General features: G+C 51.2%; 2 protein-coding genes, 28 non-coding genes and 1 pseudogene across 31 annotated transcripts in view; all 31 read left to right on the top strand.

The window, feature by feature from the left end:
• Positions 1-5,000, top strand: part of LOC148681268 (uncharacterized) — a 482,092-nt gene that overhangs the window by 366,478 nt on the left and 110,614 nt on the right. The window lies entirely within an intron of this gene.
• Positions 1-5,000, top strand: part of LOC141377041 (uncharacterized) — a 441,555-nt gene that overhangs the window by 400,757 nt on the left and 35,798 nt on the right. The window lies entirely within an intron of this gene.
• Positions 43-161, top strand: LOC137492312 (5S ribosomal RNA). The gene has a single exon (XR_015487142.2). It is a non-coding gene; the product is annotated as a 5S ribosomal RNA (ribosomal RNA).
• LOC137492313 (5S ribosomal RNA) lies at positions 220-338 on the top strand. Its single transcript, XR_015487141.1, has one exon. It is a non-coding gene; the product is annotated as a 5S ribosomal RNA (ribosomal RNA).
• Positions 397-515, top strand: LOC137493969 (5S ribosomal RNA). Its single transcript, XR_015487140.1, has one exon. It is a non-coding gene; the product is annotated as a 5S ribosomal RNA (ribosomal RNA).
• LOC141382665 (5S ribosomal RNA) lies at positions 574-692 on the top strand. The gene has a single exon (XR_015487139.1). It is a non-coding gene; the product is annotated as a 5S ribosomal RNA (ribosomal RNA).
• Positions 751-869, top strand: LOC137492315 (5S ribosomal RNA). The gene has a single exon (XR_015487137.1). It is a non-coding gene; the product is annotated as a 5S ribosomal RNA (ribosomal RNA).
• LOC141382664 (5S ribosomal RNA) lies at positions 928-1,046 on the top strand. The gene has a single exon (XR_015487136.1). It is a non-coding gene; the product is annotated as a 5S ribosomal RNA (ribosomal RNA).
• Positions 1,105-1,223, top strand: LOC141382663 (5S ribosomal RNA). Its single transcript, XR_015487135.2, has one exon. It is a non-coding gene; the product is annotated as a 5S ribosomal RNA (ribosomal RNA).
• Positions 1,282-1,400, top strand: LOC141382662 (5S ribosomal RNA). The gene has a single exon (XR_015487134.1). It is a non-coding gene; the product is annotated as a 5S ribosomal RNA (ribosomal RNA).
• LOC141382661 (5S ribosomal RNA) lies at positions 1,459-1,577 on the top strand. The gene has a single exon (XR_015487133.2). It is a non-coding gene; the product is annotated as a 5S ribosomal RNA (ribosomal RNA).
• On the top strand, positions 1,636-1,754 carry LOC141382660 (5S ribosomal RNA). Its single transcript, XR_015487131.1, has one exon. It is a non-coding gene; the product is annotated as a 5S ribosomal RNA (ribosomal RNA).
• LOC141382659 (5S ribosomal RNA) lies at positions 1,813-1,931 on the top strand. Its single transcript, XR_015487130.2, has one exon. It is a non-coding gene; the product is annotated as a 5S ribosomal RNA (ribosomal RNA).
• On the top strand, positions 1,990-2,108 carry LOC141382658 (5S ribosomal RNA). Its single transcript, XR_015487129.1, has one exon. It is a non-coding gene; the product is annotated as a 5S ribosomal RNA (ribosomal RNA).
• LOC141382657 (5S ribosomal RNA) lies at positions 2,167-2,285 on the top strand. Its single transcript, XR_015487128.2, has one exon. It is a non-coding gene; the product is annotated as a 5S ribosomal RNA (ribosomal RNA).
• On the top strand, positions 2,344-2,462 carry LOC141382656 (5S ribosomal RNA). The gene has a single exon (XR_015487127.1). It is a non-coding gene; the product is annotated as a 5S ribosomal RNA (ribosomal RNA).
• Positions 2,521-2,639, top strand: LOC141382655 (5S ribosomal RNA). The gene has a single exon (XR_015487125.1). It is a non-coding gene; the product is annotated as a 5S ribosomal RNA (ribosomal RNA).
• Positions 2,698-2,816, top strand: LOC137492323 (5S ribosomal RNA). Its single transcript, XR_015487123.1, has one exon. It is a non-coding gene; the product is annotated as a 5S ribosomal RNA (ribosomal RNA).
• On the top strand, positions 2,875-2,993 carry LOC141382654 (5S ribosomal RNA). The gene has a single exon (XR_015487122.1). It is a non-coding gene; the product is annotated as a 5S ribosomal RNA (ribosomal RNA).
• On the top strand, positions 3,052-3,170 carry LOC141382653 (5S ribosomal RNA). The gene has a single exon (XR_015487121.1). It is a non-coding gene; the product is annotated as a 5S ribosomal RNA (ribosomal RNA).
• Positions 3,229-3,347, top strand: LOC137492326 (5S ribosomal RNA). The gene has a single exon (XR_015487120.1). It is a non-coding gene; the product is annotated as a 5S ribosomal RNA (ribosomal RNA).
• On the top strand, positions 3,406-3,524 carry LOC141382652 (5S ribosomal RNA; annotated as a pseudogene).
• LOC137492329 (5S ribosomal RNA) lies at positions 3,583-3,701 on the top strand. The gene has a single exon (XR_015487118.1). It is a non-coding gene; the product is annotated as a 5S ribosomal RNA (ribosomal RNA).
• On the top strand, positions 3,760-3,878 carry LOC141382651 (5S ribosomal RNA). The gene has a single exon (XR_015487117.2). It is a non-coding gene; the product is annotated as a 5S ribosomal RNA (ribosomal RNA).
• Positions 3,937-4,055, top strand: LOC141382650 (5S ribosomal RNA). Its single transcript, XR_015487116.2, has one exon. It is a non-coding gene; the product is annotated as a 5S ribosomal RNA (ribosomal RNA).
• On the top strand, positions 4,114-4,232 carry LOC141382649 (5S ribosomal RNA). Its single transcript, XR_015487115.2, has one exon. It is a non-coding gene; the product is annotated as a 5S ribosomal RNA (ribosomal RNA).
• LOC141382648 (5S ribosomal RNA) lies at positions 4,291-4,409 on the top strand. Its single transcript, XR_015487114.1, has one exon. It is a non-coding gene; the product is annotated as a 5S ribosomal RNA (ribosomal RNA).
• On the top strand, positions 4,468-4,586 carry LOC148681295 (5S ribosomal RNA). Its single transcript, XR_015943388.1, has one exon. It is a non-coding gene; the product is annotated as a 5S ribosomal RNA (ribosomal RNA).
• Positions 4,645-4,763, top strand: LOC137495178 (5S ribosomal RNA). The gene has a single exon (XR_015487453.1). It is a non-coding gene; the product is annotated as a 5S ribosomal RNA (ribosomal RNA).
• LOC137494070 (5S ribosomal RNA) lies at positions 4,822-4,940 on the top strand. The gene has a single exon (XR_015488991.2). It is a non-coding gene; the product is annotated as a 5S ribosomal RNA (ribosomal RNA).
• Positions 4,999-5,000, top strand: part of LOC137492790 (5S ribosomal RNA) — a 119-nt gene continuing 117 nt past the window's right edge. The window contains exon 1 of the ribosomal RNA XR_015488621.2: positions 4,999-5,000. This exon is cut by the window's right edge and continues 117 nt beyond it. This is a non-coding gene — a ribosomal RNA (5S ribosomal RNA).

Raw genomic sequence — 5,000 nt, 5'->3', positions numbered from 1 at the left:
TTGGCAGCTGATTTAAATAGCCAACGCTTGACAGCCTCTTTCGCTTACGGCCATACCACCCTGGATATGCCCGATCTCATCTGAACTCGGAAGTAAAGCAGGGTCGGGCCTGGTTAGTACTTGGATGGGAGACCGCCTGGGAATACCAGGTGCTGTAAGCTTTTCGAAGTGCTTCATTTGGCAGCTGATTTAAATAGCCAACGCTTGACAGCCTCTTTCGCTTACGGCCATACCACCCTGGAAATGCCCGATCTCATCTGAACTCGGAAGTAAAGCAGGGTCGGGCCTGGTTAGTACTTGGATGGGAGACCGCCTGGGAATACCAGGTGCTGTAAGCTTTTCGAAGTGCTTCATTTGGCAGCTGATTTAAATAGCCAACGCTTGACAGCCTCTTTCGCTTACGGCCATACCACCCTGGAAATGCCCGATCTCATCTGAACTCGGAAGTAAAGCAGGGTCGGGCCTGGTTAGTACTTGGATGGGAGACCGCCTGGGAATACCAGGTGCTGTAAGCTTTTCGAAGTGCTTCATTTGGCAGCTGATTTAAATAGCCAACGCTTGACAGCCTCTTTCGCTTACGGCCATACCACCCTGGAAATGCCCGATCTCATCTGAACTCGGAAGTAAAGCAGGGTCGGGCCTGGTTAGTACTTGGATGGGAGACCGCCTGGGAATACCAGGTGCTGTAAGCTTTTCGAAGTGCTTCATTTGGCAGCTGATTTAAATAGCCAACGCTTGACAGCCTCTTTCGCTTACGGCCATACCACCCTGGAAATGCCCGATCTCATCTGAACTCGGAAGTAAAGCAGGGTCGGGCCTGGTTAGTACTTGGATGGGAGACCGCCTGGGAATACCAGGTGCTGTAAGCTTTTCGAAGTGCTTCATTTGGCAGCTGATTTAAATAGCCAACGCTTGACAGCCTCTTTCGCTTACGGCCATACCACCCTGGAAATGCCCGATCTCATCTGAACTCGGAAGTAAAGCAGGGTCGGGCCTGGTTAGTACTTGGATGGGAGACCGCCTGGGAATACCAGGTGCTGTAAGCTTTTCGAAGTGCTTCATTTGGCAGCTGATTTAAATAGCCAACGCTTGACAGCCTCTTTCGCTTACGGCCATACCACCCTGGAAATGCCCGATCTCATCTGAACTCGGAAGTAAAGCAGGGTCGGGCCTGGTTAGTACTTGGATGGGAGACCGCCTGGCAATACCAGGTGCTGTAAGCTTTTCGAAGTGCTTCATTTGGCAGCTGATTTAAATAGCCAACGCTTGACAGCCTCTTTCGCTTACGGCCATACCACCCTGGAAATGCCCGATCTCATCTGAACTCGGAAGTAAAGCAGGGTCGGGCCTGGTTAGTACTTGGATGGGAGACCGCCTGGGAATACCAGGTGCTGTAAGCTTTTCGAAGTGCTTCATTTGGCAGCTGATTTAAATAGCCAACGCTTGACAGCCTCTTTCGCTTACGGCCATACCACCCTGGAAATGCCCGATCTCATCTGAACGCGGAAGTAAAGCAGGGTCGGGCCTAGTTAGTACTTGGATGGGAAATCGCCTGGGAATACCAGGTGCTGTAAGCTTTTCGAAGTGCTTCATTTGGCAGCTGATTTAAATAGCCAACGCTTGACAGCCTCTTTCGCTTACGGCCATACCACCCTGGAAATGCCCGATCTCATCTGAACTCGGAAGTAAAGCAGGGTCGGGCCTGGTTAGTACTTGGATGGGAGACCGCCTGGGAATACCAGGTGCTGTAAGCTTTTCGAAGTGCTTCATTTGGCAGCTGATTTAAATAGCCAACGCTTGACAGCCTCTTTCGCTTACGGCCATACCACCCTGGAAATGCCCGATCTCATCTGAACGCGGAAGTAAAGCAGGGTCGGGCCTGGTTAGTACTTGGATGGGAGACCGCCTGGGAATACCAGGTGCTGTAAGCTTTTCGAAGTGCTTCATTTGGCAGCTGATTTAAATAGCCAACGCTTGACAGCCTCTTACGCTTACGGCCATACCACCCTGGAAATGCCCGATCTCATCTGAACTCGGAAGTAAAGCAGGGTCGGGCCTGGTTAGTACTTGGATGGGAGACCGCCTGGGAATACCAGGTGCTGTAAGCTTTTCGAAGTGCTTCATTTGGCAGCTGATTTAAATAGCCAACGCTTGACAGCCTCTTTCGCTTACGGCCATACCACCCTGGAAATGCCCGATCTCATCTGAACTCGGAAGTAAAGCAGGGTCGGGCCTGGTTAGTACTTGGATGGTAGACCGCCTGGGAATACCAGGTGCTGTAAGCTTTTCGAAGTGCTTCATTTGGCAGCTGATTTAAATAGCCAACGCTTGACAGCCTCTTTCGCTTACGGCCATACCACCCTGGAAATGCCCGATCTCATCTGAACTCGGAAGTAAAGCAGGGTCGGGCCTGGTTAGTACTTGGATGGGAGACCGCCTGGGAATACCAGGTGCTGTAAGCTTTTCGAAGTGCTTCATTTGGCAGCTGATTTAAATAGCCAACGCTTGACAGCCTCTTTCGCTTACGGCCATACCACCCTGGAAATGCCCGATCTCATCTGAACTCGGAAGTAAAGCAGGGTCGGGCCTGGTTAGTACTTGGATGGGAGACCGCCTGGGAATACCAGGTGCTGTAAGCTTTTCGAAGTGCTTCATTTGGCAGCTGATTTAAATAGCCAACGCTTGACAGCCTCTTTCGCTTACGGCCATACCACCCTGGAAATGCCCGATCTCATCTGAACTCGGAAGTAAAGCAGGGTCGGGCCTGGTTAGTACTTGGATGGGAGACCGCCTGGGAATACCAGGTGCTGTAAGCTTTTCGAAGTGCTTCATTTGGCAGCTGATTTAAATAGCCAACGCTTGACAGCCTCTTTTGCTTACGGCCATACCACCCTGGAAATGCCCGATCTCATCTGAACTCGGAAGTAAAGCAGGGTCGGGCCTGGTTAGTACTTGGATGGGAGACCGCCTGGGAATACCAGGTGCTGTAAGCTTTTCGAAGTGCTTCATTTGGCAGCTGATTTAAATAGCCAACGCTTGACAGCCTCTTTCGCTTACGGCCATACCACCCTGGAAATGCCCGATCTCATCTGAACTCGGAAGTAAAGCAGGGTCGGGCCTGGTTAGTACTTGGATGGGAGACCGCCTGGGAATACCAGGTGCTGTAAGCTTTTCGAAGTGCTTCATTTGGCAGCTGATTTAAATAGCCAACGCTTGACAGCCTCTTTCGCTTACGGCCATACCACCCTGGAAATGCCCGATCTCATCTGAACTCGGAAGTAAAGCAGGGTCGGGCCTGGTTAGTACTTGGATGGGAGACCGCCTGGGAATACCAGGTGCTGTAAGCTTTTCGAAGTGCTTCATTTGGCAGCTGATTTAAATAGCCAACGCTTGACAGCCTCTTTCGCTTACGGCCATACCACCCTGGAAATGCCCGATCTCATCTGAACGCGGAAGTAAAGCAGGGTCGGGCCTGGTTAGTACTTGGATGGGAAATTGCCTGGGAATACCAAGTGCTGTAAGCTTTTCGAAGTGCTTCATTTGGCAGCTGATTTAAATAGCCAACGCTTGACAGCCTCTTTCGCTTACGGCCATACCACCCTGGAAATGCCCGATCTCATCTGAACTCGGAAGTAAAGCAGGGTCGGGCCTGGTTAGTACTTGGATGGGAGACCGCCTGGGAATACCAGGTGCTGTAAGCTTTTCGAAGTGCTTCATTTGGCAGCTGATTTAAATAGCCAACGCTTGACAGCCTCTTTCGCTTACGGCCATACCACCCTGGAAATGCCCGATCTCATCTGAACGCGGAAGTAAAGCAGGGTCGGGCCTGGTTAGTACTTGGATGGGAGACCGCCTGGGAATACCAGGTGCTGTAAGCTTTTCGAAGTGCTTCATTTGGCAGCTGATTTAAATAGCCAACGCTTGACAGCCTCTTACGCTTACAGCCATACCACCCTGGAAATGCCCGATCTCATCTGAACTCGGAAGTAAAGCAGGGTCGGGCCTGGTTAGTACTTGGATGGGAGACCGCCTGGGAATACCAGGTGCTGTAAGCTTTTCGAAGTGCTTCATTTGGCAGCTGATTTAAATAGCCAACGCTTGACAGCCTCTTTCGCTTACGGCCATACCACCCTGGAAATGCCCGATCTCATCTGAACTCGGAAGTAAAGCAGGGTCGGGCCTGGTTAGTACTTGGATGGTAGACCGCCTGGGAATACCAGGTGCTGTAAGCTTTTCGAAGTGCTTCATTTGGCAGCTGATTTAAATAGCCAACGCTTGACAGCCTCTTTCGCTTACGGCCATACCACCCTGGAAATGCCCGATCTCATCTGAACTCGGAAGTAAAGCAGGGTCGGGCCTGGTTAGTACTTGGATGGGAGACCGCCTGGGAATACCAGGTGCTGTAAGCTTTTCGAAGTGCTTCATTTGGCAGCTGATTTAAATAGCCAACGCTTGACAGCCTCTTTCGCTTACGGCCATACCACCCTGGAAATGCCCGATCTCATCTGAACTCGGAAGTAAAGCAGGGTCGGGCCTGGTTAGTACTTGGATGGGAGACCGCCTGGGAATACCAGGTGCTGTAAGCTTTTCGAAGTGCTTCATTTGGCAGCTGATTTAAATAGCCAACGCTTGACAGCCTCTTTCGCTTACGGCCATACCACCCTGGAAATGCCCGATCTCATCTGAACTCGGAAGTAAAGCAGGGTCGGGCCTGGTTAGTACTTGGATGGGAGACCGCCTGGGAATACCAGGTGCTGTAAGCTTTTCGAAGTGCTTCATTTGGCAGCTGATTTAAATAGCCAACGCTTGACAGCCTCTTTCGCTTACTGCCATACCACCCTGGAAATGCCCGATCTCATCTGAACTCGGAAGTAAAGCAGGGTCGGGCCTGGTTAGTACTTGGATGGGAGACCGCCTGGGAATACCAGGTGCTGTAAGCTTTTCGAAGTGCTTCATTTGGCAGCTGATTTAAATAGCCAACGCTTGACAGCCTCTTTCGC

This window comes from Danio rerio, chromosome 4 (assembly GCF_052040795.2).
Source record: "Danio rerio strain M-AB ecotype USA chromosome 4, GRCz13ab, whole genome shotgun sequence".
Classification (NCBI taxonomy): domain Eukaryota; kingdom Metazoa; phylum Chordata; class Actinopteri; order Cypriniformes; family Danionidae; genus Danio; species Danio rerio.
Note: the sequence above shows the minus strand (reverse complement) of the source record. Positions and strands in the feature narration are given on the sequence as shown.